The sequence below is a fragment of the Triticum dicoccoides genome, chromosome 4B (assembly GCF_002162155.2).
Source record: "Triticum dicoccoides isolate Atlit2015 ecotype Zavitan chromosome 4B, WEW_v2.0, whole genome shotgun sequence".
Classification (NCBI taxonomy): domain Eukaryota; kingdom Viridiplantae; phylum Streptophyta; class Magnoliopsida; order Poales; family Poaceae; genus Triticum; species Triticum dicoccoides.
In genome coordinates, this window is record NC_041387.1 from 289,488,567 (window position 1) to 289,506,008 (window position 17,442).

Here is a 17,442-nt window from a genome sequence, read left to right on the forward strand (position 1 = left end):
TTTAGTAAAAGCTTTATTTTGCTCATAAGCATGGGGTGAATTTATCATGGATTGCAACAAAGAAATACAATCAACCAAAGAGAAACTATCGTAATTAAAGTCTTTGTAATCCAATATAGTGGGCATATCACTAGTTAAAGTCTTGACCTCTTCAAACCCACTTTTATCAATTTTCTCAACAAGATTTTCACTCTCCGGAGTATAGGGGCGACTTCTAGCTAAAGTTGACTCTTCTCCAGTCCCTTTTTCATCAATCTTAATTTTACTAAACAAATAATCAATAGAAGAAACACCAATCATTTTAAGATCTTCATCACTTTTATGAAAGTAATCACTTGAAAACGATGTTTCTAAAAATTCTCTTTTAGCTCTAAGCATAGCGGTTCTTTTCTTACTTTCATCCATAGAAACATAAAGAGCTTTAATAGATTCTTCAACTTTAGGCACACAAATTTTCATCTTGAGAGTTTCTACATTATGAGAAATTCTATCAATACTTCTAGACATATCATCAACTTTATTCAATTTTCTTCTATCGTAGCATTGAAAACTTTTTGAGTATTGATAAATTCTTTAATATTATTCTCAAGATCGGAGGTGTTTCTATTATTATTATAAGAAGGATTGCCATAGAATTACCATAATTATTAGAGAAATTACTAGGAAAAGGCCTAGGATTAAAATTACATCTATAAGCATTGTTATTGAAATTGTTTCGCGAGATAAAATTCACATCTATGGCATCACTATTTTGCTCAATTGAAGTAGACAAAGGCGCATCATTAAAATCAATAGGAGCACTTTTATTAGCAACCAACTTCATAAGAGCATCAACTTTTTCACTCAAAGAATTAATTTCTTCTACCGAATTGACTTTTTTACTAGTAGGAGCTCTTTCGGTATGCCATTGTGAATAATTTGCCATGGTATTGTCTAGCAATTTAGTTGCTTCACCCAAAGTAATTTCCGTAAAAGTACCCCCCGCGGTGGAATCTAAAAGATTACGAGAAACAAAATTCAACCCGCATAAATTTTTTCTATGATCATCCAGAGATTAAACCCATGAGTTGGGCAATTTCTTAGCATCAATTTCATCCTTTCCCAAGATTGTGCAACATGCTCATGTTCAAGTTGCTTGAAATTCATGATCTGGGTTCTAAGGGAAATGATTTTTGCGGGCAGAAAATACTTAGTAATGAAAGCATCCTTGCACTTGTTCCAAGAATCGATACTATTGCGAGGCAAAGAAGAAAACCAAATTTTTGCACGTTCTCGCAAAGAAAATGGAAATAATTTCAACTTGATACCATCATTGTACACATCTTTTTTTCTTTTGCATATCACACAATTCCACAAATGTGTTAAGATGGAACGTGGCATCCTCATTAGGAGTACCGGCATTTTGATTTTTCATAGCAAGATTTAGCAAAGCAGTATTAATATCACAAGACTCCACAATAGTGGCGGGAGGAGCAGTCGGAGTGCTAATAAAATTGTCGTTGTTGGTACTTGAGAAATCACACAACTTGGTGTTATCTTGAGTCATGGTGACTACGCAAATAGGTTGCACTCAAAAATAGATCTGACAAGAAAACGGCAAACAAAAAAGAGGGCGAATAAAATGGTAAATGTTTCTTAAGTGAGGGAGAGGAAAATAGAAGGCAAATGGCAAATAATGTAAATTTCGAGGAGATGAGATTTGTGATTAGAAACCTGGTTGATGTTGATGATCCTCCCTAGCAACGGCGCCAGAAATTCCTTTTGATGCCTGCTTGAACTACGTCGATATTTCCCCAAAGAGGAAGTGATGATGCAGCACAACGATGGTAGGTATTTCCCGCAGTGATGAGACCAAGGTTATCGAAATAGTAGGAGAACCAAGGAACACAACCTAAACATCCCCTGCACACAAGTAACAAATACTCGCCACCCGACGTGTTAAAGGGGTTGTCAATCCATTTCTGGTAACGGTGCCACAAATTGGCGAGGAGACGTGATAAAGTTGTAATAGATAGGATAAATAGAGCGCAAATTAAATAAAGTGCAGCAAGGTATTTTTGTATTTTTGGTTTAATAGAACTGAAAATAAAAGTAGATCACGAAGGCAAATATATTAAAGAAGAGACCCGGGGGCCGTAGGTTTCACTAGTGGCTTCTTTCGAGAAAAATAGCAAACGGTGGGAAAACAATTACTGTTGGGTAATTGATAGAACTTCAAATAATAATCTCGATATCCAGGCAATGATCATTATATAGGCATCACCTCCAAGATTCATAGACCGACTCCTCCCTACATCTACTACTACTACTCCACACGTCGACCGCTATCCAGCATGCATCTAGTGTATTAAGTTCATGAAAAAATGGAGTAATGCAATAAGAACGATGACCTTATGTAGACAAGATCTATTTATGTAGAAATAGACCCCATCTTGTTATCCTTAAAAGCAATGATACATACGTGTCATTTCCCCTTCTGTCACTGGGATCAAGCACCGTAAGATCAAACCCATCACAAAGCACCTCTTCCCATTGCAAGATAAATAGATAAAGTTGGCCAAACAAAACCCAAATATCGGACAAGAAATACAAGGCTATAATCAATCATGCATATAAGAGATCAAAGAAGACTCAAATAACTTTCATGGATAAAAACATAGATCTGATCCTAAACTCAAAGTTCATCAGATCCCAACAAACACACCGCAAAAAGACTTACATCATATGGATCTCCAAGAGACCATTGTATTGAGAATAGAGAGAGAGAGAGAGAGAGAGGAAGCCATCTAGCTACTAACTGTGGAACCGTAGGTCTACGAAGAACTACTCACGCATCAACGGAGAGGCACCAATGGACTTGATGAACCCCTCTGTGAAAGTGTCTAGATTGGATATTGTGTTTTTGGAACTTGCGGCAGCTGGAATTGATTTTCGTCGACTCCCTAGGGTTTCTGGAATATTGGGGTATTTATAGAGCAAAGAGGCGGTGTGGGAGGCCACCAAGGTGGGCATAATCCACCTGGACGCGCCTGGGCCCCCAGGCGCACCCTGGTCGGTTGTGCTCCCCTCGGAGCACCCCTTGGGTACTTTCTAGGTGCTTGAATCGCCTGGTTCCGATAAATGAGCGAAAAGTTATACTAGAACAAATATCGGATCAGAAATCGCGATCTGGAATAATCGCGGAAAACTCGAAAAAAAGAAAAACTGACGAATGGATTAACAAACGGACGTTCATTAACAGCAACTGAATGGTGATCTCGTCCGTTAAAACGAACGAACAAGCGAACACTCGCGAAATAAATAAACCGGAAAAAATAAACCGATCTAAAAAAATAAACCTAGGGTTTCTAAAAAGACTGTATCGGTTTTCTTTAGAAAACTGGGGCGGCGGGCGGCTACCTCGGCTCGGGCTCCGGCGGGTCTCCGATGGGGCGGCGGGGCTCCGGCAGCGGCGGCAGGCGGCGGGTATGGCGGCGGGCGGCGGCAGCAGCGGCGATAGTAGCGGCGGCAAGATCTGCGACGGCGGTGGCTCGGAGGGTCAGGAGGCGGGCCGGGTGGGGGTGGCGGGTGAGGAGGGCGGCGGCTGTGGGATTTATGGAGGAGGGTGGTGGCTTGCGGGAGGAGGCGGGGAGGCGTGGCCCACCCGGACTCGGGCGGCAGCGGCGATCGGGACTTCGGTCCCGATCCGGAGTGGGAGACGGCGGCGGCGCTCGGCCAGCTCGGCTGGGCCTTCGGCAACGCAACCAACGCAATCTTCTTATTTGATTTTTTATTAAATCCTCAACATTTCTTTATTTTGGAAGAGTCATTTTATTCCCTCTCTCAGATTTTTATAACAGAAACAATTGAAGATAAAATAAATAAAATCAAATGATCCTATTATCAAAATTTGGAAAACTCAAATATGAAAATAACGAAATCCTCAACTCTCTTCGTGGGCCCTTGAGTTGTGTAGAATTTCTTGATCAGGACAAAAGCAATAAAATATGATATATGATACGCAATGATGATCTAGTGTATAACATGCCAAATTGAAAATTTGGGATGTTACAGGTGTCGGCGGCGGCGGCGACGGCGGATCCGGCGGCTAGGGTTAGGGTTAGGCGCGGGTGGCTTGGGGTGGTGGCTTGGGGTGGTGGCTTATAAGAGGGGCCGGCTGGGGAGTCCTGGCCGGTTACGGCCCGGAGTCGGGTTTTTTTTTTTTTAATAATTCCACGCAGAAAAATAAAGAAAAGAAATACTAACTGGACTCCAAAAATTCTGAAATAAATTTTTCCCGTCCTCTAAAAATATAGCGGATAAGGTGAACATTTATTTGGGCCTATAATGCAATTTTGAAAAACGCATATTTTTCCTAATTCAAATAAAATAGCGATAAAACTCCGAATAAAATTCTTCGTTGATTTTAATATTAAATCTCCAATATTTCTTTATTTTGGGAAAGTCATTTTAGTTCCTCTCTTTTATTTTTATAAAAGAAATATTCGAAGAGAAAATAATTAAATCAAACGATCCTCTTTTCAAAATTTGAGAAAAACTCAAATATGAAGATTGAAATCCCCAACTCTCTCCGTGGGTCCTTGAGTTGCGTAGGATTTCTAGGATCAAGACAAAATGCAATAAAATATGATATGCAATGATGATCTAATGTATAACATTCCAAATTGAAAATTTGGGATGTTACAAAGGGTGGGCGGGTGGGAAAAAGAAGACAACTGAGGACGAGGAAACAATTTCATTGAGAAAGAACTAAGGATTGATCTTGCAGAGATGAAGAAGGATCGAATCAACTCGAAGAGAAGTGCACCGGCTGACCAAAGGATAGACAACGAACGAAAACACCTGCCGCGATCCTAAAAAAATTGAAGGTTAAGAGGAGTAAATCAAAACACCTACGTCAAGATACCTCACTAGAACAACGAAGGGGCTGAGAAGTAAAAAGAATTCCTACTCCCCAATATAACTAGACTCTGAAATAGTTTTCTTCTAGACTCGAGAACGGCCAAACTACGATCAATCAAGGGGGCTCCTATGGTCGGTCGAGGCTTTGATACCAACTTGTAACGCCCCGGACACACCCTCCGGTGGTCATTACTCGTGGCGGGATATAGACTGGCCCCACAGATCAATACTAGTCTTTTGTGTGCACTTTATCCTCACTCATGCGCACCCTGGAGCAACTTCTCGGTCGGCCACCCATCCTGAAACTACTCCAAGCCGAGCACGCTTAACTTTGGAGTTCTACCTGAATGGGCTCTCGGAAAGAAGGAATTCCTTATTGGTATGAGTAGTATATCATCACTAATAAGCCAGGCTATCACAGACACCCCCACTTAGAGAACTGACGTCCTCGTCGAGCCACAGGAACGTTCCCTCTTGGAACATACGTCTGTGCATCCAGTCCATTACATGTGCCATGTTGTGTGCCACGACGGTTCACAAACGTCATGAACAACATGACTGCGCACCTGTCCGCAAACATCCGTGTAATCACGAGGGCCGGCTCTGGAAATTTTAAACCCTGCAGGGGTGTCCCAACTAAGCCCATGTCAAGCTCACGATCCGCGGAGACAATCCTCCATCGCGGGACATCCGATCAGACTCGGGATCCCGGTGCACAAGACATTACGACAATGGTAAAACTAATCCAGCAAGAACTCCCAGCGTGCCGACACCCTGGTAGTAGTTGCGCGTATCTCGTCGCTGGCCACGTCTGGATGAGCAGTACGTACGGCAATCGAAAACACCAGGTGAAGGGGTGGCACCGCAAGTGGCTCTGTTTCGGACCAACACCATCAGCACTGGCCCCCTGTATTATGTTGAAACAAACTTCGGGTAGCGCTAACTCCCTATGCGTCAAGTTTATTATCATGATTAGTTATTATGTCGGGCAAATGGTAAAACCAATGTTGGTCCTTGCTGGAAGAGTTTTATTTGAAGTGAACTGTCAAGAGGGGCCCATAAACCCTCATCGGGTTAGGGACGCAAAATCAAGGAACATAACACCGGTATGACAGAAACTATGGTGGCAAGAGTGGAACAAAACACCAGGCATAAGGCCGAGCCTTCCACCCTTTACCAAGTATATATGCGCATTAATTAAATAAGAGATATTGTGATATCCCAAGATATCCATGATATCCATGATATCCATGTCCCAACATGGAACAACCTGCAACTAGCAACGCTATAAGAGGGGTGAGCAAAGCGGTAACATAGTGATAGAGGCAAAGGTGTCCCGTCTTTCGATGAGATGATGGATATCGCTTTGGTGGAAGTCGACTTTGACGATCCGACTACGAACGTGCGAGGACGTCGCGCCTTAGCAATCGCTAAACCAACTCCGAGAGGTTATTGACCACGCTGGAGCACGATCAACCTGACCACGAGGGTCTGTTTCTTGCGAGCAAACGAAGAACAAGCAAGAAACTAAGATTGCAATCTGGATATTGCGAATATAAGATGAAAGCTTTATTGATCAAGGTGGGGTTCTGTGACGCCTTTGTCTGGTCGTTGAACACAAACGAAGTACGCGAAGTTGCAGCTATGGCGAACTTTTAATCTAAACAAAACCCAAAGTCTAAACGATGCCCTAAGGGCTGTATATATGGAGGAAGAGGGGGGAATTTCGTGGCCCTTGGTGGAGGGGTCCGAAATCAACCCTATCTCTTGTTTCCCCACACATACGGACTCTAAAAATAGCCTATACTTATGTATTTCGAAATTACATGGGCCTGGCCCAATAATAAGGTGACGCAGCACCTAAAATAGCCTCGGGACGAAATTTAGGAAGTGGCATCTTGTATATTTCGTCCAAGGCTTCATGCACCCATTATGGTGGCTTCAAAGTCCTGAAATCATCACTTGTAACTCTGTTCTTGTTCCCCTTGCGCATGCCATCATCTCCATGCTTGTTCTTGCTCCAATGTTCATCCTTCTCCAAGCTAGACCCTTCATTTGTAAGCAAAACAAATGTATCCAATTTAGGCAGCATCATATTCTCATGAACATTAGAATCATTACCAAGAAACGAAAGTACCTGGTAATTTAGTTGGCGTGCACGAGCTCTAGTAATTGGTCCAGTATGTATAGCAGCAGGGGCTGTGGGTGTAACAATTGTATTGATGTCCTCATCATCCTCCCCTTCTTGAAATGAAGTCGTCCTCGACGGAAGTTCATCTTCCTCACCCAAATAAGGCTTCAAATCTGCAATGTTAAAAGTGGGACTAACCCCAAAATCTGCAGGCAGCTCAAGTTTATATGCATTATCATTTATTTTCTCTAACACCTTAAAGGGACCATCAGCACGTGGCATTAGGTTTGATTTGCGCAAATCAGGAAATCTATCCTTACGCAAATGTAACCAAACAAGATCTCCAGGTGCAAACACAACATGTTTTCTACCCTTATCTCCAGCAAGTTTATATTTAGCATTCATACGCTCAATGTTTTCCTTAGTTAACTCATGCATTTTTAAAATCAATTCAGCACGTTGTTTAGCATCAAAATTAACCTTCTCCGAAGATGGAAGAGGCAACAAATCAATAGGTGCACGAGGTAGGAAACCATACACAACTTCAAAAGGGCACATCTTAGTAGTAGAATGCAATGAACGATTATAAGCAAATTCAATATGAGGCAAGCATTCCTCCCACATTTTCTTATTATTCTTCAAAACAGCCCTAAGCATAGTAGACAACGTTCTATTGACTACTTCAGTTTGTCCATCAGTTTGGGGGTGACAAGTAGTACTAAAAAGCAGTTTAGTCCCCAACTTAGCCCATAAACATCTCCAAAAGTGGCTAAGAAATTTAGTATCACGATTTGAAACAATAATATTTGGCACACCATGCAAGCGAATAATTTCACGAAAGAACAAATCAGCAACATTAACAGCATCATCGCTTTTATGACATGGTATAAAGTGTGCCATTTTCGAGAATCTATCCACGACAACAAATATGCTTTCCCTCCCCTTCTTTGTTCGAGGTAAACCTAAAACAAAGTCCATAGATATATCCTCCCAAGGAACACTAGGTACAGTTAAAGGCATATATAAACCATGAGGATTGAGTCGTGACTTAGCTTTTTGACATGTAGTGCAGCGAGAAATAAAACGCTCAACATCCCGTCTCATCTTTGGCCAAAAGAAATGTGTAGCAAGTACGTCCTTCGTCTTCTTCACGCCAAAGTGTCCCATTAATCCTCCTCCATGTGCCTCCTGCAACAACAAAAGACGAACGGAGCTAGCTGGAATGCATAGCTTGTTAGCACGAAACACAAATCCATCGTTAACGACAAACTTGTTCCACATTCTTCCTTCTTTACAATTCTGCATTACATCTTTAAAATCAGCATCATGCACATATTGATCTTTGATGGTCTCCAAACCAAATATTTTGAAGTCAAGTTGTGAAAGCATAGTATAGCGTCGAGACAATGCATCAGCAATAACATTTTCTTTTCCCTTCTTGTGTTTAATGACATAAGGGAAAGTCTCAATGAATTCAACCCATTTAGCATGTCTACGATTCAGTTTAGCTTGACTTTTAATATGTTTCAAAGATTCATGATCAGAATGTATAACAAATTCTTTGGGCCATAAATAATGTTGCCATGTTTCTAAAGTCCGAACAAGAGCATATAATTCTTTATCATAAGTAGAATAATTCAGACTAGGCCCACTCAATTTTTCAGAAAAGTATGCAACAGGTTTGCCATCTTGTAATAACACACCTCCTAATCCAATTCCACTAGCATCACATTCAAGCTCAAAAGTCTTATTAAAATCAGGAAGTTGGAGTAAAGGAGCATGTGTCAACTTATCTTTCAATACCGTGAAGGCTTCTTCCTGTGCTGTACCCCATACAAAAGGCACATCCTTCTTTGTAAGCTCGTTGAGAGGTGCAGCAATGGTGCTGAAATCTCTCACAAAACGCCTATAGAATCCAGCGAGGCCAAGAAAACTCCTCACTTGTGTGACCGTTTTGGGCTGCGGCCAACTCTCAATAGCTTCAATCTTGGCTTTGTCAACTTCAATTCCCTGTGGAGTAACAACATAGCCAAGAAAAGATACTCGGTCGGTGCAAAAGGTGCACTTCCCAAGGTTACCAAACAAACGTGCATCACGTAGAGCAATAAAAACAGCACGTAAATGTTCCAAATGTTCTTCCAAAGATCTGCTATAAATCAGTATATCATCAAAATAGACTACCACAAATCGTCCAATGAAACCACGTAAAACTTCGTTCATTAGTCTCATGAAAGTACTAGGCGCATTAGTTAACCCAAAAGGCATGACTAACCACTCATATAATCCAAACTTAGTTTTAAATGCAGTTTTCCATTCATCTCCCAATTTCATACGAATTTGATGGTATCCACTACGCAAATCAACTTTGGAGAATATTGTAGAGCCACTCAATTCATCAAGCATATCATCTAGCCTAGGAATAGGATGACGATAACGAATAGTAATATTATTAATGCCTCTACAATCAACACACATACGTGATGTACCATCCTTTTTCGGCACTAGAATAATAGGAACAGCACAAGGACTAAGGGATTCGCGTATATAACCTTTGTCGAGAAGCTCTTGTACTTGACGCATAATCTCCTTCGTCTCCTCTGGATTGGTACGGTATGGTGCACGGTTTGGCAGTGAAGCACCGGGAATTAAGTCAATTTGATGCTCAATCCCTCGAATAGGCGGTAATCCCAGTGGCACGTCTTGTGGAAAGACGTCAGCGAACTCCTGCAAAATGTTAGTGACAGCAGGAGGCAAAGAGGAAGGCATGTCCTCGAATGAAAATAATGCCTCTTTGCACACAAAAGCATAGCAAACAGATTTGCCGAAATATAGCTCATCAATATCAGATTTGGTGGCAAATAAACATGCACTTTTCAATTTAATTTCAGAAGCAACACTAGATGGTTTATTGTTAGGCTTCATTTGTTGCTCAAATTCTTTTGCCACAATCTGATTTTCACTCTTATTTGTCTCCTGTTTTGCTTTATTAGCTCTATTAATATCATCTTTCAAAATGGAATCAGGAGTCAGAGGAAGCAAAGTAATATTTTTATCCTTATGAACAAGAGTATAGTGATTGTTTCTACCATGGTGTACAGAATTTTTATCAAATTGCCATGGTCTACCAAGTAATAAGGAACATGCTTGCATAGGTACCACATCACAATCAACATAATCAGCATATGTAGAGATACTAAAATGCACACGAACAGTACGTGTTACCTTAACCTTGCCGCTGTTGTTGAACCATTGGATGTAGTAAGGATGTGGATGTGGTCTTGTGGTGAGAGAAAGCTTCTCCACCATCTCCATGCTAGCCAAGTTTTTGCAGCTCCCTCCGTCTATGATGACGCGCACAGAACGTTCCTTCACAACTCCCTTGGTATGGAACAAATTGTGCCTCTGATTTTGCTCAGCTTGTGTGACCTGCACACTCAAAACACGTTGAGCAACTAAACATTCATACCTGTCAGCGTCTTCAGGAGCCATGTATTGCGTCTCATGATCAGAATCATCTCCACCATGTTCTTCACGTGTAATAAGAGCCAAAGTCTCCTCATCATAGTCACTAGCGGACTCATATCCACCATCCGCGGTAGCAATCATCACACGCGGAGATTTGCATTCTCTCGCATAATGACCTCCTCCCTTACAACGACGACAAATAATATCACTTGTGTGCCCTGTTGATGCCATGGAAGAAGAAGAACGTTGTGCAGGCCCCGCAGGTGCGCTCTTGGCAGATAATGGTGGTTGTGCCTGTTTTCTTGTATCACGGCTGGAGGTGGCACCTAATGGAGGTGCTGGTGCAGTTGAAGTAGAAGATGTACGTGGTGTCCATGATGAAGGTCGGCCTGCAGAAAAGTTAGTTCGCCCCAATGCTTGTCGATCCTGCACTTCACGTTCAGCTTTTGATAGAGGCAAAGGTGTCCCGTCTTTCGATGAGATGGTGGATTTCGCTTTGGTGGAAGTCGACTTTGACGATCTGACTACGAACGTGCGAGGACGTCGCGCCTTAGCAATCGCTAAACCAACTCCGAGAGGTTATTGACCACGCCGGAGCACGATCAACCTGACCACGAGGGTCTGTTTCCTGCGAGCAAACGAAGAACAAGCAAGAAACTAAGATTGCAATCTGGATATTGCGAATATAAGATGAAAGCTTTATTGATCAAGGTGGGGTTCTGTGACGCCTTTGTCTGGTCGTTGAACACAAACGAAGTACGCGAAGTTGCAGCTATGGCGAACTTTTAATCTAAACAAAACCCAAAGTCTAAACGATGCCCTAAGGGCTGTATATATGGAGGAAGAGGGGGGAATATCGTGGCCCTTGGTGGAGGGGTCCGAAATCAACCCTATCTCTTGTTTCCCCACACATACGGACTCTAAAAATAGCCTATACTTATGTATTTCGAAATTACATGGGCCTGGCCCAATAATAAGGTGACGCAGCACCTAAAATAGCCTCGGGACGAAATTTATGAAGTGGCATCTTGTATATTTCGTCCAAGGCTTCATGCACACATTATGGTGGCTTCAAAGTCCTGAAATCATCACTTGTAACTCCGTTCTTGTTCTTGCTCCAATGTTCATCCTTCTCCAAGCTAGGCCCTTCATTTGTAAGCAAAACAAATGTATCCAATTTAGGCAGCATCATATTCTCATGAACATTAGAATCATTACCAAGAAACGAAAGTACCTGATAATTTAGTTGGCGTGCACGAGCTCTAGTAATTGGTCCAGTATGTATAGCAGCAGGGGCTGTGGGTGTAACAATTGTATTGATGTCCTCATCAAAGAGTGAAAATCAGATTGTGGCAAAAGAATTTGAGCAACAAATGAAGCCTAATAATAAACCATCTAGTGTTGCTTCTGAAATTAAATTGAAAAGTGCATGTTTATTTGCCACCAAATCTGATATTGATGAGCTAGATTTCAGCAAATCTGTTTGCTATGCTTTTGTGTGCAAAGAGGCATTATTTTCATTCGAGGACGTGCCTTCCTCTTTGCCTCCTGCTGTCACTAACATTTTGCAGGAGTTCGCTGACGTCTTTCCACAAGACGTGCCACCGGGATTACCGCCTATTCGAGGGATTGAGCATCAGATTGACTTAATCCCCGGTGCTTCACTGCCAAACCGTGCACCATACCGTACCAATCCAGAGGAGACGAAGGAGATTATGCGTCAAGTACAAGAGCTTCTCGACAAAGGTTATATACGCGAATCCCTTAGTCCTTGTGCTGTTCCTATTATTCTAGTGCCGAAAAAGGATGGTACATCACGTATGTGTGTTGATTGTAGAGGCATTAATAATATTACTATTCGTTATCGTCATCCTATTCCTAGGCTAGATGATATGCTTGATGAATTGAGTGGCTCTACAATATTCTCCAAAGTTGATTTGCGTAGTGGATACCATCAAATTCGTATGAAATTGGGAGATGAATGGAAAACTGCATTTAAAACTAAGTTTGGATTATATGAGTGGTTAGTCATGCCTTTTGGGTTAACTAATGCGCCTAGTACTTTCATGAGACTAATGAACGAAGTTTTACGTGGTTTCATTGGACGATTTGTGGTAGTCTATTTTGATGATATACTGATTTATAGCAGATCTTTGGAAGAACATTTGGAACATTTACGTGCTGTTTTTATTGCTCTACGTGATGCACGTTTGTTTGGTAACCTTGGGAAGTGCACCTTTTGCACCGACCGAGTATCTTTTCTTGGCTATGTTGTTACTCCACAGGGAATTGAAGTTGACAAAGCCAAGATTGAAGCTATTGAGAGTTGGCCGCAGCCCAAAACGGTCACACAAGTGAGGAGTTTTCTTGGCCTCGCTGGATTCTATAGGCGTTTTGTGAGAGATTTCAGCACCATTGCTGCACCTCTCAACGAGCTTACAAAGAAGGATGTGCCTTTTGTATGGGGTACAGCACAGGAAGAAGCCTTCACGGTATTGAAAGATAAGTTGACACATGCTCCTTTACTCCAACTTCCTGATTTTAATAAGACTTTTGAGCTTGAATGTGATGCTAGTGGAATTGGATTAGGAGGTGTGTTATTACAAGATGGCAAACCTGTTGCATACTTTTCTGAAAAATTGAGTGGGCCTAGTCTGAATTATTCTACTTATGATAAAGAATTATATGCTCTTGTTCGGACTTTAGAAACATGGCAACATTATTTATGGCCCAAAGAATTTGTTATACATTCTGATCATGAATCTTTGAAACATATTAAAAGTCAAGCTAAACTGAATCGTAGACATGCTAAATGGGTTGAATTCATTGAGACTTTCCCTTATGTCATTAAACACAAGAAGGGAAAATAAAATGTTATTGCTGATGCATTGTCTCGTCGCTATACTATGCTTTCACAACTTGACTTCAAAATATTTGGTTTGGAGACCATCAAAGATCAATATGTGCATGATGCTGATTTTAAAAATGTAATGCAGAATTGTAAAGAAGGAAGAATGTGGAACAAGTTTGTTGTTAACGATGGATTTGTGTTTCGTGCTAACAAGCTATGCATTCCAGCTAGCTCCATTCGTCTTTTGTTGTTGCAGGAGGCGCATGGAGGAGGATTAATGGGACACTTTGGCGTGAAGAAGACGGAGGACGTACTTGCTACACATTTCTTTTGGCCAAAGATGAGACGGGATGTTGAGCGTTTTATTGCTCGCCGCACTACATGTCAAAAAGCTAAGTCACGACTCAATCCTCATGGTTTATATATGCCTTTGCCTGTACCTAGTGTTCCTTGGGAGGATATATCTATGGACTTTGTTTTAGGTTTACCTCGAACAAAGAAGGGGAGGGATAGCATATTTGTTGTCGTGGATAGATTCTCGAAAATGGCACACTTTATACCATGTCATAAAAGCGATGATGCTGTTAATGTTGCTGATTTGTTCTTTCGTGAAATTAGTCGCTTGCATGGTGTGCCAAATACTATTGTTTCAGATCGTGATACTAAATTTCTTAGCCACTTTTGGAGATGTTTATGGGCTAAGTTGGGGACTAAACTGCTTTTTAGTACTACTTGTCACCCCCAAACTGATGGACAAACTGAAGTAGTCAATAGAACGTTGTCTACTATGCTTAGGGCTGTTTTGAAGAATAATAAGAAAATGTGGGAGGAATGCTTGCCTCATATTGAATTTGCTTATAATCGTTCATTGCATTCTACTACTAAGATGTGCCCTTTTGAAGTTGTGTATGGTTTCCTACCTCGTGCACCTATTGATTTGTTGCCTCTTCCATCTTCGGAGAAGGTTAATTTTGATGCTAAACAACGTGCTGAATTGATTTTAAAAATGCATGAGTTAACTAAGGAAAACATTGAGCGCATGAATGCTAAATATAAACTTGCTGGAGATAAGGGTAGAAAACATGTTGTGTTTGCACCTGGAGATCTTGTTTGGTTACATTTGCGTAAGGATAGATTTCCTGATTTGCGCAAATCAAAGTTAAGGCCACGTGCTGATGGTCCCTTTAAGGTGTTAGAGAAAATAAATGATAACGCATATAAACTTGAGCTGCCTGCAGATTTTGGGGTTAGTCCCACTTTTAACATTGCAGATTTGAAGCCTTATTTGGGTGAGGAAGATGAACTTCCGTCGAGGACGACTTCATTTCAAGAAGGGGAGGATGATGAGGACATCAATACAATTGTTACACCCACAGCCCCTACTGCTATACATACTGGACCAATTACTAGAGCTCGCGCACGCCAACTAAATTACCAAGTACTTTCGTTTCTTGGTATGTTCATGAGAATATGATGCTGCCTAAATTGGATACATTTGTTTTGCTTACAAATAAAGGGCCTAGCTTGGAGAAGGATGAACATTGGAGCAAGAACAAGCGTGGAGATGATGGCATGCTGATATAGGCAAAGGTGTCCCGTCTTTCGATGAGATGGTGGATTTCGCTTTGGTGGAAGTCGACTTTGACGATCCGACTACGAACGTGCGAGGACGTCGCGCCTTAGCAATCGCTAAACCCACTCCGAGAGGTTATTGACCACGCCGGAGCACGATCAACCTGACCACGAGGGTCTGTTTCCTGCGAGCAAACGAAGAACAAGCAAGAAACTAAGATTGCAATCTGGATATTGCGAATATAAGATGAAAGCTTTATTGATCAAGGTGGGGTTCTGTGACGCCTTTGTCTGGTCGTTGAACACAAACGAAGTACGCGAAGTTGCAGCTATGGCGAACTTTTAATCTAAACAAAACCCAAAGTCTAAACGATGCCCTAAGGGCTGTATATATGGAGGAAGAGGGGGAATTTCGTGGCCCTTGGTGGAGGGGTCCGAAATCAACCCTATCTCTTGTTTCCCCACACATACGGACTCTAAAAATAGCCTATACTTATGTATTTCGAAATTACATGGGCCTGGCCCAATAATAAGGTGACGCAGCACCTAAAATAGCCTCGGGACGAAATTTAGGAAGTGGCATCTTGTATATTTCGTCCAAGGCTTCATGCACCCATTATGGTGGCTTCAAAGTCCTGAAATCATCACTTGTAACTCCGTTCTTGTTCCCCTTGCGCATGCCATCATCTCCATGCTTGTTCTTGCTCCAATGTTCATCCTTCTCCAAGCTAGACCCTTCATTTGTAAGCAAAACAAATGTATCCAATTTAGGCAGCATCATATTCTCATGAACATTAGAATCATTACCAAGAAACGAAAGTACCTGGTAATTTAGTTGGCGTGCACGAGCTCTAGTAATTGGTCCAGTATGTATAGCAGCAGGGGCTGTGGGTGTAACAATTGTATTGATGTCCTCATCACATAGCCAAACAATGGTTTGCTAAGATGGTGAAAAAGTTAGAGGTTGTTTCATGGCAATTTGGGAGGCGTGATAAACAAATGTTAGGAAGCGCGATATAGCGATAGCATCAAGACAACTAGCATAGAAATGATAGTTGTGAGATCCAGGGTAACGGTCATCTTGCCTAAAATCCCACTAGGAAGAAGAACGAGTCAATGAAGAAGACGAATGAGCGTAGATGAACCAAGCATAGTCGAACAAATCCTCACGATCGCAACGAAGTAGGAACTATCGAGAAGAAGCACAACCGGAAAGAAGCAAACAACAAGGTAAACACACAACACATAAACATGGCATGATGCTCAACCAAGTATGATTCATGACAAGGCCACATGATGCTACTCATGGCAAGATATGATGCATACAAGAACATCACATCAATGCAAATTTAAATGAGGCTGAGAACAACATATAACAATTTCGGTAAGTCGTCATATGCAAATTTCGAAATTGTTCCTGATCTGAATAACACATTATGTTCAAATTGTTAAACAACAAGTTAAGATGCACCATGATAATCTACACGTTTTTCTAGTTAAGTTACATATAAAGTTCATTTTATTCGGAGCTACGCCCTAGAAAATATGAGCAAAACAAATTGAACGTGGCATTGATGCAAAATGCATTCAAATATCAAGAACATATGCTCAAAACAAGGATACAACAAGATAATATGAAACTACATGTAATTCTAAGCAAGTTGCATATAGAGCATGATGAAAAAGGAGCAATGGTTCAACACATACACTCCAAACAAGTTATAGCAACAATCTGCCCAAAACTGCAAGTAGGCACTTAGCAATCATCAAAACAACATGCTACAGGACAATAAGGGCACAAACTTGACATGCACTCGAAGTACAGATAACATGCTTCAAATATCATTAAGGTTCAGGTTCATAGGCATCAAGATTAAACCAAGATGATCAATGCAAAAAGCAACTTAACAACACAAATTATGACAATGAAAAATAGGGCATATGCATGAGCAGAGTTAATATGATGACAAGTAAAAGTGGCAGTCATACATCTTTGAAAGGTAGCAGGTGCATTGCATAAACCAAAAGGCATACGTCTATAAGCATAAGTTCCAAAAGGACAAGTAAAAGTGGTTTTCTCTTGATCAGGTTGTGAAATAGGTACTTGAGAAAAACCAGAATATCCATCAAGAAAACAAAAGTGTGTGTGCTTAGATAATCTTTATTGCATTTGTTCAATAAAAGACAGAGGGTAATGATCTTTTCTAGTAGCTTTATTTAATTTTCTAAAGTCAATTACCATTCTGTAACTAGTAATAATTCTTTGTGGAATGAGTTCATTTTGTTCGTTAGGAACAACAATAATACCTCCCTTCTTAGGGACGCAATGAATAGGACTTACCCATCCACTATCAGCTATGGGATTGATTATACCTGCTTCCAGAAGCTTTAGTAATTCAGTTCTCACCACTTCTTTCATTTCAGGATTCCAACGTTGGTGATAAACAACGGGTTTAGCATCAGGTTTCATATTAATCTTGTGCTGCCATAGTGTGGGACTAACGCCCTTAAGATCATCAAG